General features: G+C 44.1%; 1 protein-coding gene across 7 annotated transcripts in view; it reads right to left on the bottom strand.

Moving 5' to 3' along the window:
- LOC135913786 (putative protein kinase C delta type homolog) overlaps positions 1-25894 on the bottom strand; it is a 725274-nt gene that overhangs the window by 453284 nt on the left and 246096 nt on the right. The window contains exon 1 of one of the 7 annotated variants that reach the window (XM_065446436.2): positions 18551-18672. The exons of the other annotated variants lie outside the window; for them this stretch is intronic. The gene's annotated coding sequence lies outside the window, so the exon portion shown is untranslated. Of the gene's footprint in view, positions 1-18550; positions 18673-25894 lie in introns of those variants that run through there. 7 annotated transcript variants of the gene reach the window in all.

Genomic DNA, 25894 nt, shown 5'->3' with positions numbered 1-25894 from the left:
GTACCAACTTGTAAGCATTGCCTTGCTAACTAAATTAACAAGCGTGATGGAAGCGCGCACAGCAAACATGACGACATCGTATACTCGATGACTGCGTACACTCGCTGTCGAAACACTGGCGCGAGCAAGCGTGGCAGCAGCAGTGAGCGTGCAGTCTGACACTTGAACGCAAACTCAGCGCCGTGAACATAGCACGCACAAAGCTACGAGTCGTCGACGGAGCTATTCCGTTTCATATATCTGGTGGAACACTGGGGAAGCTACGCAAGTGGTGTGGTCTCCAAATTTTATCACTCCACGCGTTCCACCTATGCGTCGCTGGGCGCCAGCGGCGTTTGCTCGCACGAGCATGCGCGTGAGGCTGCCGTGAAGGGGTGCAAATAAAAAACAGCGAAAAGAAACTTCATATAAAACAACGTGTTAGCTGCCGAATGAGCGCATGGCCTACCTGCTTCTAAGGGTAAACTCTTATTTTCATTCAGAACTGACCTTATATAATGAACTGACGAACATGTTGACAAAAATATGCGAAAAGCCACCGAACTGTTTCTAAGTGTGAACGCAGCCACTGCAAAACTATCTCTTGCCTCCACAGCGTTGCAAGTGATGCATGAAACGGAGTATAGACTCTGTCCCCAACGCAGATCGCTCTCAAGATATGGCCGGGTGACCTCGCGCACCCGCCGCATATGCAAATCAATCAATCAATCAATCAATCAATGAATCAATCAATCAATCAATCAATCAATCAATCAATCAATCAATTTAATCTCAGTATCACATACACTTAGTGGGTACAGACAAAAAGCCATTCGTCAGGCTTGACGAGGTCTGCACCCCCGAATACTGGCAGACAAGGAGCATAACAAATACAGCAAGCCAGCATACATAAACCGAACAGTGTACATAAGTAAGGTGTATATTTTTTTACGGTCTTAAATCAGCTGCTATTGTCATAAATACTAGTAAAAGAAGCATAACAACAAATCATTGTTTATAAATAAATAATAGAATAAGAAAGAAATACGCTTGAACACACGACAGGGTCACATGAGTACATGAATACTGCCTGAGATTACACATTCTATTGCGAAAGCAAAAAGCACCGATAAATAGAACGTCAGAGCAAAGAAAATAAAACAATTAGGTTTGGCATTGTGTTATATTTGGAACTCTGGCTTATTAGGCAGCGCAGGTATCTGGTATTTTAACATCTGAGTGCCGTACTTTGTACGTGTTCTAGGCACCTTCCAAAGCTCACGCATTCTCAATGTACGGGCATGCTCAAGCCGGCGTAGTCCAGACAATTCAGTAAGAAATGAATTGTTATTTTTCACTTCCAATTTATAGCGTTTATTTAACATTATACGGTAAAGCTCATTTACCGGTAATAGATTTAGGGCCTTAAAGATTGGTTCCGTGTGTGTGTCGTAAGCAGCATTAACGATGTTGCGAAGTGCCTTCTTTTGAAGTTTATGTAGTTTCTGAGTGTTTGTGTTGTCGTGCCCCCGACTAAATAGTAGTTCGATAATTTCCACATAACCAGAAATTTGTAAATTAACAAATTTATATTCTGAGGCAAGATGTGGCGATAGTTGCACAAAACCCCTACAGTTTTTGAAAGTTTATTTCATGTTTCATTTACTTGAACTGTCCACGTCATGTGTGCTTCAAAAACGACGCCAAGACTATAACTTCGCGCGATATTGGTATATCTGTTGACCCAATTTTTCGACTGCTGGTTATATTGAGTGCTTTGTGCTGAGGGCGAAATAAATTTGCTGTCGTCTTTGCAGCACTTAAGTTTAATGAATTAGCGACACTCCAACCGTGAAGTTTATTTAATACCACGTTGCTTTTTTCTTTGAGAGTAGACGGATCAAACCCTGTTATGAAAATACTTGTATCGTCCGCGTACATAGTAAATTTTGCGTTTCTGTCTATGTTTACTATATTGTTCACACGTATGTTGAAGAGTAATGGGGCTAAAATACTGCCTTGAGGCACACCAGCATCAGCTGGGTTTACTTCAGATAGAAAACCAATAACGGTGGTTTGGTGCCGGTGATGCTGAAAATACGATGTGAGAAGTGTTAGGAAAGTGCCTCTAAAGCCATAGTGTTCTAGTTTCTCAAGTAAAGACTGGTGATTAATTGAGTAAAATGCTTTAGAGTAATCAGCGAATATGCCTAGTGTGCATAGTCAATTTTCGAAGGACTGCAAAATGTGTTCTTTTTGGCTGAGAAGGGCCGTTTCGATTAAGCAACCTCTCTAAAACCGTACTGACATAGCGTGATAATGCTGTGCTTTAATGCAAACCGGGACATGCGTTCATATATCAGCTTTTTAATGCATTTTGAAAACACGGGAATAATTGAAATTGGTCTGTAATTATCGAAGTCATTAATATGACCGCCCTTGAATATCACTGATACTTGTGATGTCTGAAGTCCTTTGGGGAAAGTGCGGATAGAAAACATAAGGTTGACTACATGTTCTAAGATAGGTGCGATTATAGGGATGACTTATTTTACAGGTTGTACATGGAAATCATCAGCATCGGTACACATACCATTCCGCAGGGACATGACGGAACTTACAATTTCGTGCACCGTAGTGGGAAACAAAAATGCACTATCCATTATTCGTGTTGTTAAGCACTCAAGGCATTTGGGATCGTGCTTACTCTTGACTAATGATGTGAGTACTCATTAAAGGAATTCGCTAATTGAGTACCTGTTAATGTCTCGCCTCTATTGGTGATTGATCAAATTGACTCCTCTTTGGGGTCGCCTTGCAGTACGGTATTTAGTCGTTTCCAGACTAGGTGAAGTTTCCTGCACACTTCGGGAGAAAAAAGATTGGTCATGTATATCCGTTTTGCTTCTCGGAGCTGTTTGATTAGATTGTTTCGGAAGCACTTAAAAACCTGCCGGTCAGTCGGGTGTCTTGTTTTCATGAAACGCTGGTAGAGCTTATTTTTTTCTTTCATACTCTGCAGATGTTCCCATTTGACCCATGGCTTACGGGCTTTCCGAGTTCATTTTCTTAATTTACATGGAGAACTGCGGTCATACGCCGCCTTAAAGGCCCTTATGAACTCTGTATAGGATACTTCTGGTTCAGTAGACTCTATGACTTGGCTCCAATCAGCGAGACGCAGATTACAGCAAAATGACTCCAGTGTACAATAATTCATCTGTCTGTACGTTTTGGCAGGCCGGGGTTTTAATGCGTTGAATGGTTTGGCGTACTGCGTAAAAAAAAAAAAAAAGGAAGTGATCGCTCATGTGAAAGCTGATGACACCAGCACTGAGATGCTCGGAGGTAATATTGGTAATAAGGACGTCAAGTAGAGTCGATGAAGTTGGTTGCACTCGCGTCGGTAGGGTAATTGCGGTGATGTAGTTGTTCGCATGCAGTATTCTATAAAATTCGTTATGATTTGATGATTGTTGCAAGCAGTCGATGTTCATGTCACCTCCAAGGATCACAGTGTCGGCCTTATCGTTAAAATAGCTTAGGAAGGTTTCCAGAAATGCATAGAAATTGGAAAAATGCGCTTTAGGTGGACGATATTTTACGCTGTACACTCTAGCACCGCTTTTCACGGTGAGTATTTCGAAGTCAGGGGTAATTTTCGAAAATGCCTGTACAATAACACGGCTGATACTACATTTCATTAGCATCATAACTCCGCCCCCATTTTTAGAGCCGCGGTTTAAAAAGTAAGAAGTATATCCTGGAATTTGCAACACAGAGATGGAGTGGAACGCCGTCCCCCTCCCCCCACACCCCCCAGTGCCTCGCAACGTTGGGTGCCTTGCGCGCGGCGGAATACGGCGCGCTCCCTCCCCGCTCTCCTCCCTTTCGCGCGGGCGAGATTCGGCGGCGATGATCGGCAGCCGTCTGAAGCTTTCACTCACACACACTGCGTAGGGCGCGCGGCGACGGTGTCATCGCCCTTGGACTTTATACGGAACACGACGGCGACGCCGACAGAAGAAATGTGCCTGGAGTGGCAATATAGTCGCTATCAGAAAAAATACTACGGAAAACACGAGTAAGGCGGGGAGATAGAAATTCAAGACGATGAGCAAAACAAGAGCAAGGTGAAAGCAGCAGCCAAAGTTTCGACAAAGGTGCTTTTCGTGCCTTGAAGAAGACAAATCCACTTGTGGAAACATTGGCTCCTGCTTTCACCTTATCCTCGTTTTGCTCATCGCGATAAAATATTATGCGATTTTACGTGCCAAAATCACCATCTGAGCCCTAAAGAACGGCAATGTCGTCGCGAATCATGCAGCTGTCGCTAGGGTTAGGAATAAGGTAGAAATAATGCCCGCTTCGACCGTTCGTAAAGTAAAGAGACTTCAAGTTCTTGCAGGGACAACGACTGAATCTATATTTCACAACTAAGAGAAATGACAGAGTATAGCTATTCCACGAAACGAAGTAACAGAAGTATTAAAAAGAACGCCGAAAACACTGCTCTCGTTTGATATGTCTGCTCTTGCGGGGGAAGTAATGAACCGTCATCCTTTTCAAATAATGAACAATCCTCGAGATGGTAGCCTCATGCACTTTGAACAAAGAACGCTGTCAGCGCGAAGCCTCGAAACAGAGATGATTGAGCTGGCGTTACAAAAATAAGGGACGTTGTTTTGTGCCCGAGGCAGGAAAAATAAGGCACTGAAGAGGAATGTTAAGTTGGTGCGTGGTAAATTAGGTTTATGTAAGAGCGAACCGGTCAGTGCTATGGGCGAGAAGAAGCTTGGTGGGGCGCACAAAAGAGGCAAGAACGAAAGGCAGGTGGTGACACCATGCTGAAGTTCCCGCATCTGGCTCGACGTCAGATCATGAACTTTAACAGCGTCTACGCGGGCCAAGTTACTCTTTCTTGGTAAAAAAAAAAAGGAAGGGGGGTCACTTCACAATAAAAGAACGGAAGACTCAATGTAGCAAGGTTGAAGGTGTTTATCTGCGCCAATAAGATCAAAATGCAAGGAAATATTTTTAAATCCGTGACGTCACACTGATTTACTGGTGCTAACATTTCTGGGGAAATTCAAGAAAGATGGGTTGGCGTTCATTTTCTCTAGTAAAACAAAGTAAAACATAAAAATGTTCCACCGAGTAAATGGAAGTATAGTATGTTGAAAAGAACTTCTTATCTGACTAAACTAATTTAGTATTACCATTCTAAGGGGGGGGGGGGGGGGGGGGTTACCTTTGCCCTACAATGTCTCTTGTATACCATACGCTACGTTGTTTTAATACCTCGAAATTTTGATTTAAGTACGCTTGAGGTGGCGCATCGCCTATATTAGCGTTTATTATACGTTTAAGAGAGTTTTCAGTTGTGGAAAGTTGAGCGAATGAATTATTAAATTATCACAGCAGTAATTATGCTTTAGCTCAAACAACGCCTATTGTATTTTCGTACAAATGAACTTTTCATAGCCACAAATAAAGCTGAACTTTGAAAAATATCATTCCTTAAGGTGGAAGTTCGCCTGGGCATTAAATTTGTGCTAAAAGAGAGATTGTGACCTTTGGTGTAGCAGATTCCTCATTTGGCTCAAAAATGCCTGAGGAAGATGCTCAATAAAGGCGCTTTTTCCTGTACCTCTTGAGTGGCAACACAGAATGAAAACTAAGAGCACAAACAGATGCGACAAGAAGAAACAAATTTCGAACGAATCTACAAGAACACGTACAAGTGTGCAGATTTCTGCCACAAAAGAAGACAGAGAGAAAGCGCAGAAAACAAGTAAGAGAATACATAGGATTTCATACCTTCCCAGACGAGACGATAATATTAATTGCACATTACCGAGCTACAGATGACCACATAATTAGTTATAACTTAGACAACAGTATTTGCACGTCAATAACGTGAGCACGAATATAAGACGAAGGGCGACTTTTGGTTTCTCTCAAAGCGAAAGAAAAATATATGTCAGAATGATAACGTAAAGGGATGCAGCAAAAAAAAGGTGGGGGGGGGGAGCATACGCATAAAAACGCTCCACCACAGGGCACTTTAATCACCGCTACTGCGAAGTGCCATCACAAGATAAAGTTAAAGGATGAGAGCATGCACAATTTACTCCGCATTCCTGAAGTCTTTGTCACTTTCGGCGAGAACGGCATCGTGCGTCGTGGCACCAAAGTTATTAGACTTCAGAAGTGCCGCGTACCGATCGAACGCGGCTCCGTACGCTGTCAGGAGCGCGCTGGTTCCTAGTGGTTTAGCTCGCTGCAGTTTGAAGCGGAAAAAAAGACAGAGAAAAATAAGATACGTTATAGTCGAATCAAGAGCCCGAATTAACGTGAGCCGTTTTCTGAGAACAAGAATCTTGGGGGAAAAGATTGCGTTACGTTCGTGCAAATATGATGCGTGAGACGTTGCATCTAGATATTTTCAAGTGTGGGCATGTTCCCGTCTTCGTATCTTCTTGCTACAATTAGAAAGGTTACTATTTTTTCCTTTCATGAACCTAGCTCCACCTTGCGGGCTTCCGCAGAATTGATGTTTCATATTCTATTTGCCTGTGCTTCGAGCTATGGTTCGATTATTTCGCCCTCGCCCTGCAATGTGCAAGCCCCATGGCTAGATCAGATGGCAGAGCGACCTACCTATACGAATACTAATAAAAATATGAACCACACAAAACTTCCCCGATGCTTTCCTTGGTGTAGAAAAATGTGAAATTAGGTAAACGTGGTCAGCAAGCATAGGCAAAGAAAACAAAGACGTTGAAATACTTAGGCGTTATGCCATGGCTCCCCTCTGAGTTTTCTAACCCGTTGCCGTCTTAGGCATCTATACTTGGTGCTAAAAACCCAAGTGCGGACCTGTGCACGTTCTACGCACGCCTGACCGGACTGTACTCTCGCTTCGCACAGCGGGCGGCTAGGAATCGACTGATCATGGATGTTAAGATCGGTGCGGGCGCAAGGGCATCAGCCAGCTTCGACGCTATCCAGATGGATCGACTTAAAGGCACGACGGGCTTGGAGTACTATGATCATTCAGGAAGCCCCATCCTTGCTTGATTCTTCCAACGCCGACATCGCTAAACTCTCAGCTGCTCAAGATTTCCTCGGCGAGCAATGACACGCTTTCGCAGATTGACGCCCAGTTTCAGGAATACAGTCCCACCGAACAGCTCGAACAGGAGTATACGGCCACTGCGGAGCATAGCGATCAAGCACTTACCTTACTTGCTGACCTTCGTTGCCAATCACCCAGATATAACAAGCACAAGCCATGCAATCCCAAACTTCCGAGGGCAAAAGGCGTAGCCGTATTGCCTACCATAAATGATACTCCTGACAGATTTCTGGGATCCAGATTGCCACAGGTGCATGGCTCAATGTTGAAGGCGGACCTGAATGAATAGACAGGCTTCTGCAAACAGTGAACAGTCCATTCGCTTCAAGAACGATTTCACGCATTACACTAAATTTTATTTCCTCAAACGCTTCCTGGCTTGTGATACAGCAGCAGCTATCGCTGGTTTGTCGACATCCGAATTTTTCTACTTGAACGCCATCGCGCTTTCGAAGGAAAGTTTCGTTGATTGAACAATGATCGTTCAGTACCATTTGACGACACTCCAAAATCTTTAGAACGTAAAATCTGCCAACTGCATAACTCGTCCTTGAAGGTTATATGAAGCGACACAGCTAAGCATGCGTTGTCTTGCTGCACTTAACATGCCAACTCTAACATTCTCAGCAATCTGATCGACATCCTTCAGCAGGCTCTATCTCACGACTTCGTCTTCAGTTTTACACGAGAAAAAAATAGCAGTGTCACGCGAAAGGTAAAGCATCGATTTGGAAAGAAATTAGTGGACAGCTATACCAAGTACAGATAGTAGTTTTATCGGCAGTGTAAATTTGTAAAATAGGCGTACCATCTAAATTGACGATCGTGGTTTCCAGCGCACGCAAGGAAAGTATTTAAAATATTTCACTCGATGACCACAGAAACTCGCTGTCAAAATGCGGGACTACGCAAGCACGGCAGTAGAAGTGAGCGAACTGACGTTCGTGCTGCCTCTCACATCAGCGCGAACTAAGCCGAAACTTGCGGACTCTGTCCCCATCGCAGATCACTTTCCTGATACAGCGGCCCGGGTGAGTGCCGGCCGATCGGCCAGGTCAATCGAAGTAGATGGCGCACCCCTCTCTACACTCCCCACGGAGCCTTGCGCGCGACGCAAGAACGCGCGCATCCTCCGCGCTTTCCTCCGCTGCGTGCGCGAGATTCAACCGCAACCGCCCGCACACCCTCGCAAGCTTTAAGTTGTACGTAAAGCGTACGGCGCGTGGTGACGATTTCATCGCGCTTCGACTTTACCCAGAATCTCAGGGCCACGGCGGCCGCGATGTCGACGGTAGAAATGCACCTGGATTGTTGATATAATTGCGAACGCAATAAGACGAAGCTGCGCTTTGAGGTCACGCTCATCTGGCAGTCCCTCTGTACAATCCTCTGAGTCAGTTTCTCAAGTAGTTATCTCAACTTAAGGATCTGCTACAGTTTATGCGAGTGCACAGGACATCAGAGAGCAATGTGCGTCGCCATCTTAGCGAGCTGCAGGAGATAAGCGCAAGAACAGTCGACATAGCGGTACCCCTATGGCATCTGGTTTGCACGTTACATTTGCTGTAAGACTGGTATATTTCTTATGCAGCATTAATCCACACAGGACGCGCAGACGCAAAGCAGATATACCTCTTGCTGTCAAAAAAGAGCAGCTAACAAACGACAACCGATGCTTCCGCTGCGCATCAAGAGGTAATCGAGCGATAGATTGCCAAGGCAAGCTCACCTGCTGCTCTTTCCTCGGAAGGCATGCCTAAATCCCAATTACAAGAGGGCAACGACGACTACGACGACAACAAAACCCAGCAGAAAGCAGCACGGTGAGTGTTTCTTCCACCGCTATTTCCTCCTGCGAAGCTCAATCGTTCACAAAGCAATGCACCGCGGACAATGTGGTGTATTTCCAGGCCTTCTTTGCACAGATCTCAAGCAACGAGAAAAGCATAGCGGTAGCCCAAGGTCTTTCTTAGAAAACGACGTGGCCCTGGAGCTCAAACTAAAGATGGTTATGTGGTATAAAGTTTGTAAACATGGATAAAGTGCCTCAGAAAGGCTGGCCAACGGTTCGATAGGAGGACCTATCTTCGTCAAAGGCGGCCTCGTCATCCTCGGCGTGTTAGTTTTAAAGTGTTAGTGCAGTGACGCCACGTGCGGGTGTTGTCGCTGGCGGTTGGTTTTAAAGAGAGAGATTACCAGAGGAAACAAGCGCTGTCGTCCGACTCTGTGAGCTTCTTTCCCAAAACGAGGGGACAAGAGCGTGAGAGTGGGCACGCGGGGAGAAAAGAAAAGAAATAAAAGCAGAAAAAAGGAAAAAAAGGAAAAAAAAGGGGGTGGGGGAAGCCAGGGCGTCACCAAGACAGACAAAAAAAGGGGGGTAGAGTGAAAGAAAAAGAAAGAGAAAAATGAAATTTTTAAGAAATACGGGGGCTTGGGAGCGTGTTGGGGATATGAAAGGTTAAAAGGTATTCAGGGGGAGTCGTTGGCGGCATGTTTTTGAGGCATTAGAACGGCCGGTCAAACGGTCAGTGCGCGAGTAACACAGAAGACAAAAAAAAACAGATACAAAATAAAGCCTCATCAATTGAAAGTGACTTGAGTAGCATAGCAGCAATACGTCGAGTAATTTTGAAACAGTTAAGATGGCCACGAGGAGTCTGCGGTGCAGCGTATGGGGTGACTGAAAGCCAGCGGCATGGTCTTTCAAGGGGCACTGCCCCAGTCACTCAACGTAGGTGTCGTTACGGCAGCATCCAGAAATGGCGATACTCTGGGTTGAGGCGTCGAAGAAGGCCTTAAATCTATTTTTTTTGAAACCCCCTCATCAACACATTCCTAAGTCAATATGCCTTTTTCGGCGCCTCAACCCAGAGTATCGCCATTTCTGGATGCCGCCGTAACGACACCTACATTGAGCGACTGGGGCAGTGCCCCTTGAAAGACCATGCCGCTGCCTTTCAGTGACCCCATACACTGCACCGCAGACTCCTCGTCGCCATCTTAACTTTTTCAAAATTACTCGACGTATTGCTGCTATGCTACTCAAGTCGCTTTCAACTCATGTTTTTTTATTGTGTCTGTTTTTTTGTCTTTTGCGTTACTCGCGCACTGACCGTTTGACCGGCCGTTCTAATGCCTCAAAAACATGCCGACAACGACTCCCCCTGAATACCTCCTAACCTTTCGCATCCCCAACACGCTCCCAAGCCCCCGTATTTCTTAAAAATTTCATTTATCTCTTTCTTTTTCTTTCACTCTCCCCCCTTTTTTGTCTGTCTTGGTGCCGCCCTGGCTTCCTCCGCCCCCCTTCTTTTCCTTTTTTTCCTTTTTTCTGCTTTTATTTCTTTTCTTTTCTCCCCGCGTGCCCACTCTCACGCTCTTGTCCCCTCGTCTTGGGAATGAAGCTCACAGACGTCGGACGACAGCGCTTGTTTCCTCTGGTAGTCTTTCTCTTTAAAACCAGCCGCCAGCGACAACACCCGCACGTGAAGTCACTGCATTAACCCTTTAAAGCTAACACGACGAGGATGACGAGGCCGCCTTTTACGAAGATAGGTCCTCCTATCGAAACGTTGGCCAGCCTTTCTGAGGCACCTTATCCCTGTTTACAAACTTTATACCGCAGTGTGCTATTCCATCTTTCAGCCTCTTTCTTGTTTTTGGACTTCTAAAGATGGTTACAGACACACCACTGGTACTATACACCTCTTCGGAAGTACTTATCCATCAGCAGCGGGAAAGCGCAAATTGGTAGAAGTGCCTATTCGAAATCGGTATAGCAAAGACATCATTTGATAACTGATAAAAATGAAGGGCAGCAAACTTTTACGTGCTTAAATAATACTAGATGAAAAGAGCGCTACGAAGACGCGGACTAAAAGAACAAGTATGCACAACAAACTCGACCACATCAAGCTTTTGCTGCTTAAATAATACTATATCATTCGATGCCGATAGTGTGCAGACACTACCAATTAAGCATGCTTTCCACGTAATCACAGAAGTTCTCGCATATATGTTTAACTTATCGAATCCGGAGTTTTTTCAGACGCTATGAAGACAGCTAGAATATCAGTCATTTTGAAAGGAGGAGATTGTAACATAGAAAGTAATTACAGACGTATTCCTATCCTTGCTGTGATCTATAAGCGTCTAGAAAATGTTGTCTTCGTTCGAACAACGCAGTTTTTCAGTAAATTTAATGTTTCAACAAATGCGCAATTCGGCTTTAGAAGCGGCAGGTCAACTGGAACGGCAGTGCTGACATTGAAAGAATCTATAGTTCATCAGATTGTAAAAGTGAATTCAAATTAGGTATTGTTTTTAGATTTCAGCAAGGCATTTGACTATGTTGACAAGTGTTCTTTCGGACAAACTAGAATCATATGGCATTCGTGGAACTTGCATTTATATGCTTCAATTTTGCCTTCAAAATCGATGCCAGGATGCACACATTAATAAATACATGTAGCTCGTCGTTCTTTTCGTTTCACCGAGAGTGTACCGCGACGGAGTATTCTGGGTCCCCTATTGTTCAGTGTTTATATCGTTGATATTTTAAGCATAGAAACAACAGTTGAATGCGTAATATACGCAGATGATTCAACAATACTTAACGGCGATATCCACTTGCGTCATTTAATATTCAAAGCTAACGACGTGCTTTAGGAGATTTCCTTAAGATCAATGCAAATAATACTAACGCTCTTATATTTCACACAAAAAAGTATAGCCACTACTCAGCAGACTTCAATTTTTTATTCACAGCAAATAGACATCGTTGATATATACTCATAAAGTACTTGAGGGTTTACTTTTCATCGCAGTGAAGTGGGGATGCCCGCGTTGATAACCTCTGTAGGAAAATCTCATCTGTAACAGGAGTCGCCTCTCACTGCAGTAATCTGCTGCCGCTCAGGGCCAAACTTCAATTATATCATGCGTTGTTTAACTCACATGTAAATTAGTGTACGTTGATATGGGGCAAAACAACAAAAACAAACATAAATAACATTCGTACTTTAAAAAAACTAAGATAATCCGCTATGTTAGAAAAATTGAACGTTTGGGAAGCAGCTGGAAAGCGCTGGAAGGGTTCTATAAAACATGGATTGCCAACATTTACACATATCATTTATTGAACACGTCCTCTTTTCCAACAGAGAATTCTCAAACTTCACTACTGCCTTATCATGTCTAAGTGTCGTGGCATTGCAGCAGCTCCAAGAGACACCTACATATGGTCTCTACCTCGGTTTTGTACAACCTATAAGCACCCAATTTTGCATACAACGTCCCAACAACACCAAACATATATCAAAACAAAACCAGTGTGTGTAAAAGACAGTTACGTTCATACTTTTGTTCTATCGTATGCTAGAAAGGGCTAAGTATTGTGGGTCTCACGCATACTCTTGGGACAAAGGAATGAGAACACGCTAGTGCAATCACAACGGAATTTAATGCGCTTTTTATAGAAGAATCTACAGCCAACTAAATTATATTACTAATAGAGCAAGCCGATGAGCGCGGGACAAATAGAGAAATCCTGACTCACCGCGACCGGATAGCGAGCGAGTAAGTTCGCCAGCCATGCTGGACACCAATGCCTAATTGTTCGTGCGCACCGTCACGCGAGCGGTGGCGCGTTAGAACGATCGTGTTTGCCCATTCAGGTGTCGTGTTCTTAAGCTATTCTCGGGATGGTCCCGCGACGCCGGTCCGCGCACGTGCGCAAGGTCCACACCGCTTGCCGAACTCAAGCCCAAGAGGAAGAGCCTACTCCCGGTCACGCCCTACCAACCTCACCGTTAGGTGGCGATGGCAGCGCAGCCCTCGCGCCCTTTCTCGTTATATGTTGCAACCACACCGACCACCGCTTAGCTACGGGGAGAAGCCGGATTACAGGAGACGCGAGAGACATGCGGGGAAACCGGTATGAAGGAATGCGGGAGAGACGGAGCATCCTCACAGTATGTACGCATGAATGATATCGACTGTACTGTTTGCAAAGTATTCATTATTTGTTTCCTACATATTCAATGCATTTGGCGGGCTGGTAGATATGTTGTACTTGTTATTTACATGTGTATTTCTTTATTAATTGTACTTTTAAGTGTACTTGTGCGATTTGTGAACCTGTACACCTTGTACAGCTGCTAACATGTAACGGTCTGCTGGGCCTGTCAAGCAGTTTTCAAGGCTCTTAGCCCAGCGTAATAATATCCCAGCGTCTGGTAATAAATTAGAATTTGAATTTTCAGCATAGAAGCTACCGTGTTTACTTCCATCTGCGATGGCATAGCTGTGCCGGCAGTGGGCCACAGATTTGTGCAAACTTTAAGAACTCAAGGCAAGCTGCTGGCGAACAATGACGTAGTTTTTGAAGATATTTCGGACTCGGTGACTGGTTGGCTAAAAGGTTCTGACTACCTACGGGAAGTCGTAAAAGGTGAAGTGATTCGCTGCCCAGACGTCCCAGGCCTCGTCGCGATTGACACTATATTCGGCTGGACCATCCAAGAACCAGCCTGTTAAAATGTTTCTTTTTTGGACTAAGGCACTCATCTCATGAGCAGCGTCTGACGAGTGGATGCTATAGAAGAAGAATCCAGAGCAGAAATACTGGATCTTTCTAGAAAATGGGGTCTGTGCACATCACTGACTCGAGCGAATGTCCCTCTGATAAGAACCTCGTACAGTTCAAGGAGATGGTCAAAGAGCCTAGCTGCAGGTACACAGTGACGATGTCATTCGGAAACATCTTTTGAACGACAACCGTAATTCAGCTGCCAACCGTCTTGAAAAGCTAATCAAAAGGCTTTCCGACCATGATGGTCTGACCGAAAACTATGACAGGAGAAGGTAATACTTGTAGTGGGAGCACGCGAAAATTTCGCTGGAAGTGACCTCTGGCTACAACGGAGTATATTATACGCCACATCGCAAAAATATACGAGAAGACTCTTTGATGACGAAGCTGCGAGTTGTGTTCGACCCAACATCGCATTTAAATGGCTATTTTTCCCTGAAGGAATGGTTGAGAAAGTGAGGAACCTAATAGAAGACATGCTTCAAGTTTTCCTCTGGTTTTTATGGTTGAAAATGGCCATAAATGCCGGCAACGATGACAAAGAATGACTAGCAGGATGGACAAGTTCAGCAGTCATCTTGGATATGCCCTGGAGCGCGAAATACGACCTCTTGGAATGTTCTACCATGGCCGCTGGATAGAACGCACACAGTCGGTGGTTCTACACAGTCAGCCATGCGGTTTCTAGCTTTTATCACGAAGTACACGAAGCGCACCTTACTAAGAACATCACCAGACATTCAATATGCACTTGGCATGCTCTCGCCTGTTACTGCAACTTCCAAGCGTAAATTACACAGGCTGTGGTAGTTGGGAATCACATGAGATGCTGACTGAAGCAACTGGAAGTGACCTTCACGGAGTAGTGCGCCGAAGTTGGTTATCGCAGGATGACCAAAGATTCACGATGCGTCAGCTGACCAAACTCGGAGGAGAAAACAGAGGTGAAGGGTGGAGAACTTTACGCCTACAAGTGAAGGCCACGTCCAACTCCCACATCTTGACTTATGCATATTCACAAGCATTATAACTGCTCTAAATATGTCCAGCCCACATTCTAGTTAGGAATTCGGTCCTCACCAACCCTGACCTTTCTCTCTGAAGGAACTTGAACTGGCCGCAGGCAACTCGAAGACATCATATCCGACTGTTTCTGCACCATCAAACGCTTATTGATCACCTGTGAAACGATGGTAAATATGGAAAAAGAAATGTGCCCTGGAATTACGATATTTGCATCATACTTATAAAGATGTAACCAAAGCGGGAAAGTGGATGTCGATTTACTGGAAAGAAAGAACCGATGTTTCTGGCCCCTGAAGCGTGTATTCCAATTATGTCCCGGCCACGATAGATTGGTGCGGGCTTCCTCCATCAAAACCCAATACGGAAAAGTACTCAAAAGGCCAGTTGAAGTCCCGCATCAACTAAAGATGCCCACTACTGCTTGGGCGGGGCATAATGTAGAAAAAGGTGAAGTTAAACGCAGCCAGCAAGTATCGGCAAAGAAAGAAGACGTTGGAATATGGAGGGGCTGCGCTATAGCTGCCGTCTGAGTTTTTCCAACTCGTTGCCGTCTAAGCCTCTTATTTGGCTTCATACTCCTGTAAGCCGTTGGTTTCATGTTCAATTTTCGAACAAGCACGATTATTTTTCTGTGTTTCTTCTGTGACACGTCATAGAGTATGGTGGCTTACAGATTTGCCCTTTCAGTGGGCTGAGACACAGAGCGTATAACACAATTCAGGTCACGCATGCAATCTGACAATGCAAGGTTCGCCGAGGACATACACAATAACGATAACATTCGCGTAAGTTCTAAATCATGCAGGCGCGTATTGCACTGAGCCATAGCGTTTAGTATTTGTGAGCCGGTGAAGAGCGGTCACCGGAGAATAATAAACAAGCACACGTGTGAATAGGTTCCGGAGAGCTGAAATGACTCTGGAAGACAACTTGACATGACGACGCCCAAGAATACTAGCCCGCTACCTGTTTCACAAGGAAATGTTTTTGGGAAGGTATGAGTCCTAATCTTAAGCCAGTGCAGAATGTGTAATGTGTTCGTTGGACACGTTTATATTAGTATGCATATTTTGTTCCAATATTTTACTGCTTCCTGAACATGGAGTTGTCAACCTATAAGACATACCCGATGGCACCGTGAAAATGCGTATGGCTGATCGTAAATTTGTATTTGTGGAACCCATCTAGAAAAGCTCTATCCACATAAAATTCGCGACAAAAAATACCATATGGGTTTCATTATAACCAAAAGGCAGTTGTAAAAAGATGGTATATATGTACAAGATTCGAAATTTTGCACTGCGCGCTCTAAGGCTAAAGAGTAATTGTCTTGTATGCCATCTCAATTTGAAAAGTTCCGTGTGTGTACAAAAATCTTATCGAACAACTCAGCGGGACTGCCAAACAAATGGCTTTATTATGAAGTGCACCATACACCGCAAGTGCCGACGTATAGGGATAACAAAAGCAACGAATGAAATAATATCAGCATGCTAGACAGCAGCCAACGCAGACGTGCACTCTGTCTGTTCACAGCGACCGCAAGACTTCTATTTGAACAAGCGTGTATTGAAATAACTGTGTTTTGAAACATGTATCTGGAGTTTTTCATGCTGCTCTACAATTTTCTCATTGGCACTTTTCATCTAATTCTTATATTTGAGAAGTTTATCAATTAAATAAGACATTATGTAATTAGGCGGAGTACAAAAATACCCCTAGTATCTCCAATCGATGGCAAAGAACATTACCTTGATTCTATCCAGCTAAGTGGCACTTGCATACCTTTCAAGTTTAGCTCAAGTTACGTGGCCCAACCCGTATACTACTCATTTATAAAAAAATTACCCATAGCAAGATTTCGTCGCACTTCCTCTTTATTTACTTCTTGAGGCTGCGAAATTTTTCAGAGAGCTCGTGCCTCATGGATGTCCTCGTGGACTCGTGTATTCTCTGTTTTTCACTCATTTATTTCGCGCATAGGGTAACAAGATGCACGCAGTCCAATTATTCTCTTTGTCGTCAGCCGGTATTCATCATATGACGCTTGTCATGCCATTGTTGTCGTGGCGTCGTCATCACGCCATCACCATCACGATGTCGGCGTCGTAACAGTGTATTAATGGTACCAGGTACAGCGTAGCGCTTTAACTCCTCGCACGGTGTTCTAAGCAAACGCAGATGCGATGCGCGGGCGGCAGCAAAATTTCAGGCATTCGAGTGGCATAAAACAAGCCTTATATATGCGGTAAGTTTGTTAGCGGCAAAAACATTGCGTGTTTGTTCAAAAAAAGATGTTTTTTTTACATATGTTTTTAAAAGTACTTCCAGGGCTGTTCGTCTTCCGGTATGGCCTCGGATGCAGGAGTACTTTGAATATTCACTATTTTTCTTTCTCTGTTGCTTCCCAATAAATTTTAAATCATAGATCTAAGGGTTTTTGTTTGTTGGATATGAAAAGGTCGTCACGATCTTTTGTGAATGCGTGTATATTTTGATACGTCACCACTAGATGGCACAGCGTGTGCAGTGAGAAGGAAAAATCTGTAAGATAACACAAAGTTCTTTGCCTTGCTATTTGAGGCTAGAGCTGGTCGAAAGCAAAAATCTGAAAAACGGGAAGAAGGAAAAAAAAAGATACCGGAGCAAATTTTCGCAACAGGAGGAGGCATGTATCTGCTGCAGTGTGAAGCACTAGAGAGGAGGCGAGGCGCACAGCATACGTTTCGGCGTTGTCGCTACCGTTCATCGTCACAATACTTCAATGCTTACAGCGTTAACGTCGACATTCATCGTGAGATGGGTCCTGCCGGAGAGTTTTTTCACACTGTTTTACACAAATGTCTTAAAAAAAACATCGACAGTTGCCTTTAATGGTAGACAGCATCACCAAATCAGCGCATCACAAGATCTATGGCTCTGAAATATCACAACGTTGAATCATATAAATACCTCGGCATGAACATTTCAAGGACGCTAACTTCGGGCACTGTAACCAATAACTAATCCAAAATGTTTTTATTCCAAACCTCTGACGTCAAATATACGTAACCTCCGCCGCTAACCCGTAGAGTTGTTTGAAGGAGGTCACTTTTGTCTCCTTTGAAAGCGGATTACATTGCGTACATTGAGTCTAATTGAATGACAAGAGGCAAGGAGCACGCTTAAGTGGAGATGGTTTCGATGGGGCCGAACCAACGCAGTGAAAAAATATAACCGGAATAGGGGGGTAGTTCCTGTGTGTGTGATTGGTCCGCTTTCCCTCACTTAGCTCGCGGTGTCTGGTCGCAAATCGCGGCGACGTGCAACGAAAGACTAAGAAAGCCCTAAACCGGATGCTCAGCAAAGCAGAGCTGCCAGAGCAACGTGCCGAAAGGGCTCCATACCGTCACACTGCAACGTAAAAATATTTGTTATATGCTAATAAATCCATGCTCTCAGGCAGCTCCATGTAGCCAGTGCCTGAGTGATCGGTGGACAGCGATTTTCTATTTCTTTCTTTACGGGGCAGTCTCTGCTGTTCAGAAAAAGAAAACATCACTTTTGCTCGGCATATTGGCGCATCTTTAACGCATGCACGTCACTTTGACGCGGTGAGCTTTAGCAGTTTGGTCACGTCGCATGACCTACAGATGAAGAGGGCGCAGCCCCAAAACATTTGACCAATAAAAGAGGGCTAATGGCGAAAAGACGTTGAATCCGAAATAATTATCTTTTTGTGCGGTCTATTCATGCATAATCAGTATGTACGAGGTGTTGTGCCCGCCATTCCTGCAGCGGGCACAACACCGCTGCAGGAATGGCGCACTCACCCTTAATAATGTTTCAGGTGGCCATGCTGACGATTGTGCCCGTGGCTGCGTGCCCGGCAGCTTCAATGACTGCTACTGCATGCACTGCGGATGCATCAACAAGCTGGCCTCCCCCGGATCTTTTCGACGATTGGACGCCACCAGTGGTTTTTGGCCGGACTTCCCACGTCAGCTGGGAACCTGTATCTACATCTACCGCTTCCGCTATCAATCGTGGCCTCAGTCTACATAAGGATTCCTCGGCAACCACTTCACTGGGGCACAACACCGCTGCAGGAATGGCGCACTCACCCTTAATAATGTTTCAGGTGGCCATGCTGACGATTGTGCCCGTGGCTGCGTGCCCGGCAGCTTCAATGACTGCTACTGCATGCACTGCGGATGCATCAACAAGCTGGCCTCCCCCGGATCTTTTCGACGATTGGACGCCACCAGTGGTTTTTGGCCGGACTTCCCACGTCAGCTGGCAACCTGTATCTACATCTACCGCTTCCGCTATCAATCGTGGCCTCAGTCTACATAAGGATTCCTCGGCAACCACTTCACTGGGGCACAACACCGCTGCAGGAATGGCGCACTCACCCTTAATAATGTTTCAGGTTAGATACCTTGATTGTTTTTCCGTTCGGAGTAGCAACCGTTGCCTATTCGTGGTGTTGTGCCCCACTGAGCTCTCTAAGTTGTGTAAGCGTTGTAGCAGCTGTGTAGCAATGTGTGTTAAAATGATGGCTCTGCTTCTATCTGGCGATGTCGAGACAAAAATCCAGGACCTTCTACCGAAGAAATGTTAACTACGGTTTTGGAAACCGTAAAACGGATTGAAAGCGGGCAGGCAGATATGCGTAGTGATTTACGCGCACTTAAGCACTGGCAAGCATCTGTCAACGAGGAACTGCAACAGCTATCTTCAAGAATACGTGTTCTTGAGGTTGACACATCATCGCTGAAAAAAAACCAAAGTACATTGCCACTCCGCTCGCCTGAAGCTATTAATTCAATATCTGAGCAAATTAAGACTATTGAATCAAGATGCGATGACACGGAAAATCGGCTAAGGCGATGTAATCTCCTCTTTTTTGGCATCCCCGATGATTCCAATGAAACATGGTGAGCGTCAGAAGGCAGAGTCATTGATATTTGTTCAAAAGAGCTTGGCATTACAATCGAATCTTCGCAACTCGACCGTGCGCATCGTCTTGGCAAATACCAAGTGGGTAAATGTAGACCGATTATTACTAAATTCACCTTCTTCAAGGATAAGCAAAGAGTAATAGAAAAAGGTTATAAGTTCAAGAATACAAATTTTGCTGCGCGCGAAGACTTTTCATTGCAAACACGAGCAGCCAGAAGAAAGTTAATAGAATTTGCGAAGTCAAAAAATGTGCCGTTTAAACTAGCCGTGGATAAACTGCGCATAGAAAATACCGTGTTCACTTACTGCGCTGACACTGACAGTGTTATTCAATCATCTAGATAGCAGTTTCAAAGACCGGCAGTTTCATCTGATTGTGATCCACCTCCTAATCCAAGTGTCCATAATGATGTAGCGCAGATTTCGATATCGTTCACGAATATACGCAGTTTACTCCCGAAACGTGTCGAAGTTTGCTCGCATCTAGAAAACAGCGATTGTGATATTCTATTAGTCACAGAAACATGGCTCCACTCCGATATCGCTGATGACGAAGTCCTACAACCATCAGCTAACTACAGCATCTATCGCAAAGACAGGGACGGAAGAAGGGGCGGCGGGGTATTGATAGCCGTAAAAAAAGACATTACTGCCTTTCCACTTGAAATTTCAAGCCCACTTGAAATAACCTGGGTCTGCATTCCATCTTCGTATTCAAAGAACGTATTTGGAATATGTTATCGACCACCAGACAGTACAGAAATGTTCACGTCTTATTTGTATGAAAATCTTTGCGAAATTACTACGAAATTTCCTAAAGCTAACATATTCCTATTTGGTGATTTTAATTACCCAGAAATCGACTGGGCTAACCTAACGTCACCCTGCCAACACTCCAGCGATTTTGTAGCGCTTGCACTAGACTTTTCACTAGTGCAAATGATTCAGAAACCCACCCGTGGCAATAATGTTCTTGACCTCGTTTTCACATCCATCCCTGAAACAGTTGCATCAGTTTCTTTGATGCCTGGCTTTAGTGATCATCTACTCGTTAACCTTACAATAGAACTACCCTTATACAAACGCACTGCGACACCTAAGCGCATATTTAATTATAAGAAGGCTGATTTCACTGCCATCAACATAGGTTTGGAGAATTTCTACAGCTCGTTCTTACGTAATTTTGTTTCCCGATCTGTTGAGGAAAACTGGAAGCTCTTTAAGGAAACACTAATGCAGCTTACACATGCTCATATTCCACTAATTGATTTCCGGGTAAATAGTTCAAAACCATGGTATCACAGGATGCTACGCTCATTAAAAAATAAAAAGAAACGCCTGTTCAGAATTGCTAAGCGGCAAGGAACCGCAGTGGCGTGGTTAAAACATAAAGAGTCCGAAAAAGAATATTTCTGTAACATTCGTAGCGCTAAGCACAAATTCTTTTCACATGACCTTCAATCCATGATGCAAAATAACCCTAAAAAATTCTGGGCAGTGATTTCCCCTCGAAAAGACTCGAGCCGAATTTCACTCCAAGACAATACCGGAGCACCTATTTCAGAAGAACCCTCAGTTGCTTTTAATAACTTTTTTATCTCGATGTTTACACGTGAGGATTACTCTACCATTCCCGCAATCGCAGACGTAAACTACAGGTATATGGCACCAATAAAGATTGATGCCTCCGGTATCTCATCCCTAATTAAGAAACTAAAGGTCTCTACCTCAGCCGGCGTTGATGGTATAAATAATAAAATTTTGAAGCATACATCCGCATATACGGCCCCCATTCTATTACGCATTTTTGAGCAATCCTTATCCACAGGGGAACTACCATGTGACTGGAAAATCGGGAAAATCATTCCCGTCTTTAAGTCGGGCGATAAAAGTAAGATAAGTAATTACCGACCCATATCATTAACAAGCATTCCATGTAAATTACTAGAGCATGTTATAGCATCAAATATTATGCAGCACTTAGAAGCTAACAATTTCTTCTATCCGAAGCAACACGGTTTTAGGAAAGGACTTTCCTGTGAGACTCAACTAATCGAATTCACTAACGAGCTATTCACATACATAGACAATGGTTTCCAGATTGATAGTATCTTTATTGACTTTGCCAAAGCCTTTGATCGCGTTCCCCACTCTAGATTAATAGCCAAATTATCATCATTACATTTAGACAGCCTTACAATATCGTGGATAAGGAACTTTCTCACATACCGCAAGCAGTTTACGTTCACTGACAATCATTCTTCTTCCTTGGCCGATGTGTCATCTGGTGTACCTCAAGGTAGCGTGCTGGGTCCGCTATTGTTTCTCATCTACATAAATGATTTGCCATCCAACATAACATCAGCAATCAGATTATTTGCTGACGATTGCGTAGTTTATCGACAAATTAAGACACCCGACGACCACATCGCTCTTCAAAAAGATCTAGATAAGATTACGAATTGGTGCACGCTATGGCAAATGTCACTCAATACTGAAAAATGCAAATTAATGACTGTCAGCCGAAAGAAAACTAACTCTCATTACACTTACTCACTTAATAACATTGCTGTCACTGCCACCCCCTTGTACAAATATCTCGGTATTCATATTACAACAAACTTATCATGGAAGGCGCATATAAAACATGTTACAGCAAAAGCATCTAGCACACTTGGTTACCTAAAACGAAACCTACGTGAAGCCCCTCCAGCCACTCGTGAAATCGCGTACAGAACCTTTGTTCGTCCTCAGCTCGAATTCGCTTCCGCCATCTGGTCGCCACATCAGGAATATTTAATAAATTCTCTCGAATCTGTTCAAAACCGTGCTGCGCGTTTCATCGCGAAAGATTACAGTAGGCATTCTAGCGTAACTGCTATAAAGAAATCACTATCACTCCCATCTCTTGAATCTAGAAGGACGATAGCTCTGCTTTGCTTACTGCACAAGATCACTCACAGTCAACACCGAACTACATTACCCCTTTCCCGCCCATTTCGCACATCTCGCCGCTTATATAACGCACACAGTTTCACACGTGTTTTTGGCCACACAAATGCATTTAACAAATCTGCATTGCCTCTGGCAATAGCGGCTTGGAACGATCTTCCAAGCCACATTGTTGAAATTAATAATCTGGACACGTTTAGAGAAACATTAAAAAAATTGATTCCGTAGTTATGCGCACACGTTTCATTTTCACCATGTGACTTGACTGTTATTCTCTATCCGTGCAAGCACTTTATAAATATACATGCGTTTGCAGTTCTTTGCAGGAATTCGATGAGCCATGCGCGTTTCTGATCGTCCAGAGTGTTGTTCTTCTTCGTTTGCTTGATGTTGTTCGGCGTCTTTCGATTCAATTTTTCTGTTTCTTTTAATTCTTTGATTTGTTGTTAGCTATGTTTTTGCTCCTGTTTTCGCTATAGTATTCTTCGTTTGCTTGATGTTGTTCGGCGTCTTTCGATTCAATTTTTCTGTTTCTTTTAATTCTTTGATTTGTTGTTAGCTATGTCTTTGCTCCTGTTTTCGCTATATGTTGTTTCTCTTACCCCCCTCACGCAATACTCCAGTTGGAGCCTGTGAGGTATGTGTATAAATAAATAAATAAATAAATAAATATGCGATGAGAAGCTATCGCGGTTTTCATGACGTTACGTGAAAGCCACGCGAAGTGGGGTAGGCCTAAAATGTTTTTGACCAATCATGGATGAGTGCTTGCAAAATTGGAATAGAAATGTTTGAAATATTTCTACGGTGTAGCGCGCTTCGTCACGTCATCGCTATCCTCTGTCGGCACCCGCAAATATAAATATTTCTGATAAAGATGCTAAGCTCATGCTTGGGTTCCTCGTAATCCTTTATCGTTGCTCACTTTTCTTAATACCTCTTTTCTAAAACATTTGCAAGTTATAATCGAGAGTAGGCATGCTATGAGTTACAACGAGTTATACTGAGGCTGTGCATAGAATGAACCACATGTGTATGTCTGTGATTAATGCCAGAGGCAGCAATTTGAAATTGAAACATAGAGGTGAAATGTTAGCCAAGAGTACAGATTTATTGGCTGTGTAACAATATTGGGCTCTGTACTCTTGGTTACCCCGATAGATTGAGAACAGCTGGACGATCGTGCCATGAATGGCCCCTTTGAGTTATCAACTTTCGAATTCTGTCAAGTCGACAAACGACACATTCACTTCCTTCCAAGTGGACGAGGTGTGCCAGAACTATTCACATTGTTTCCTCACCTCAGAGGAGTGGCCAACCTGGCCACACACACAAAAAAAGATACGCGATTGACCAGTGAATGGATTGAGGCGGGACATGTGGAAAATCGCAGCGTTGTGGCAACAGCGTCAATGTATGATTAGGGGAACATAAGTGTGCCCTGTCCAGCTCACCGTACTCCCATTTAGGGGAGCGTTGCGAAAAGTGTGGTATAGTACTCCTCTTTTTTCTCTAGTTCTCGCAGTGGTACTGCAAATGCTTTCTGCAACTGATACTGTACTAATGCTGCGTCCCCGAGACACATAATAACGCGCTTGCTATCGCGGTCACCATTCGCACTCTCGGAGCGAAGCTTTTTCGCAAGTGTATAGCGAGCTCTAATGGCATAATTTGCATGACTTTCTATGATGATATAATGATGCCACAAAATAACAAGACACTAGCCTTCTCGCTCTAACTTCTCGCCCTCGCTCCCCCAGCAATTCACGCCAACCTCCAACCTCGCGCGCTTCGTGCATGCGCTGTCGATGCATGGACGACACGTCCCTGGCTTGAACGCACAACCAGTGTCTGTATAATTGCTTTTTTTTCCATGGGCACTGCGACATTGCGTAGGCAATGGCGCTATCTATGAACTGCCTGCTTTCGTCGCGATGCTTGCTTAGGCGAATGTTCAGTTTGTATGCCAGACATAATGCTGGTTCTTGTTTTTGGGTTCGCATGGTCTACTTAGAATGACCTGGCGTCTTGTACGTTGCAAACGGTTCTGTTAGGCCTACTGAAGTGATTTAACGCAGCGTGGCGTGACTTTCACCCGTTGGAAAGGTGGACGGAGCACCCGTCGCTATGTGCGCACGGGTGTTCGTATGTACAGCCAACCACTGAGATCAGTTTATTTTGGAAAGATAGTTTTATTAGTTTGTCCTTATTGCTCCATTCTCCTTGTAATTCTAAGCTGTGGTTTAGAGCAACGAGTAGTTAAGAAACATACTTGATGATATTGTAACAGCGTAGTTGCTACTCTGCTACGGAATAAGTTTTGCTGTTTACTCCGACAAGGTTAAAATTGTTATCTAGAGACACCATGCGCGACTACCTCGTTCGTTGGGCACGTTTTTTGCTCACGAATAAAACAGTTTTAGTAAGTAGTTTCATCGTGCCATAAAGCGTGAAACGCACTTGTCTATAGTGTTCGAGTGGCCGGCCATGGATTGTTCAAGCGTCCTAAGCAGCTTCTTAGTAGCAAATGCTGCACTATAGAGCTGTTCGTTCTCAGCACATAAACAGAGCATGCTCCATGATTATGAGAGGTCTCACTGCAGTGTTCGCCAGTTGTTCTTAGCTTTAGCGAAAGATGGCGGCAAAATCGGCCAATTGACCACTCTGGACAAAGGCGATTTATATTGTATGTGCCGCAAGAAGACGAAAACAGATTTTTATTTTTGGTCTTGTTTGGACCATCCTTTTCTTCGCACTCACCCGTTTTACGAAAACTGTGCTCTCACAAATAAGCGTCAATTTTTTTTAGAGGTCCACCAATTTGGATTTCACTTCCTTACAGCACAAAGAAGTGATGCTAGAGTACAAAGTTTATGTATTATAGAAGTTTAGGAATCTGGGCGTGGTAGCACGATTATGCATCATGTTGGCTTCCCAACAGTAGTAATCGCTGCGTTGAGCCACATCATCAGCCTTATAAAGGAGGCCCAACGTAGATATACCACAGTAGACCTGAAATGCACGAGGGCCATACCGGTGGTTGACGCAAATATTTCAACAGTTTGTGCTTACATCTTTCGGGGTTGCATTTATTTGCCCTTACAGGGGCCATTTATATGCAAGTTCCCTCGCCAAACGATCGCGTAGCGAAGAGATTTTTCAATTCACGCTGGGAAGCTAGAGATGCCGCTGCTCTTCGTCGAGTATAAACCGATATAGCCAGAATAGTTCACAACACGTAGAGACATCGCGGCCCCATG

Source organism: Dermacentor albipictus, chromosome 6 (assembly GCF_038994185.2).
Source record: "Dermacentor albipictus isolate Rhodes 1998 colony chromosome 6, USDA_Dalb.pri_finalv2, whole genome shotgun sequence".
Taxonomy (NCBI): domain Eukaryota; kingdom Metazoa; phylum Arthropoda; class Arachnida; order Ixodida; family Ixodidae; genus Dermacentor; species Dermacentor albipictus.
The sequence above is the reverse complement of the archived record's forward strand: the minus strand, read 5'-3'. Positions and strand labels throughout refer to the sequence as shown.